Source organism: Corapipo altera, unplaced genomic scaffold (genome assembly GCF_003945725.1).
Source record: "Corapipo altera isolate COAL_440 unplaced genomic scaffold, ASM394572v1 58807, whole genome shotgun sequence".
NCBI classification, from domain to species: domain Eukaryota; kingdom Metazoa; phylum Chordata; class Aves; order Passeriformes; family Pipridae; genus Corapipo; species Corapipo altera.
The window spans coordinates 2,057-2,852 of record NW_020888486.1 but is presented as its reverse complement, the minus strand read 5'-3'; positions in this window follow the sequence as shown (position 1 = coordinate 2,852).

The following is a 796-nucleotide window of genomic DNA, read 5'->3' as shown; positions in this document are numbered from 1 at the left end:
AATCCCAAATTTTCCATCAGGAACACTCGGAATTCCCAAAAAACCACCGGCTCCCCCTTCCCACCTCCATCCCTATCCCGACATTCCCGATATTCCCAAAATTCCCGACATTCCCTCCATCCCCAGTCCCACCCCCAGGACACTCCAAGAATCCCAAATTTTCCACCGGGAACACTCGGAATTCCCAAAAAAACACCGACTCCTCATTCCCCCCTCCACCCCTATCCCAACATTCCCGACATTCCCAAAATTCCCAATATTCCCAGTATTCCCTCCATTGCCCATCCCTGACCCAAGACACTCCAAGAATCCCAAATTTTCCATCAGGAACACTCAGAATTCCCAAAAAACCACCAGCTCCCCCTTCCCACCTCCACTCCTCTCCCAACACTCCCAACATTCCCAAAATTCCCGACATTCCCTCCATCCCCAGTCCCACCCCCAGGACACCCCAAGAATCCCAAATTTTCCATCAGGAACACTCGGAATTCCCAAAAAACCACCGACTCCTCATTCCCACCTCCACCCCTATCCCGACATTCCCAACATTCCCAAAATTCCCAATATTCCCAGTATCCCCAGTCCCACCCCCAGGACACCCCAAGAATCCCAAATTTTCCATCAGGAACACTCGGAATTCCCAAAAAACCACCGGCTCCCCCTTCCCACCTCCATCCCTATCCCGACATTCCCGATATTCCCAAAATTCCCGGTATTCCCTCCATTGCCCATCCCTGACCCAAGACACTCCAAGAATCCCAAATTTTCCACCGGGAACACTCGGAATTCCCAAAAA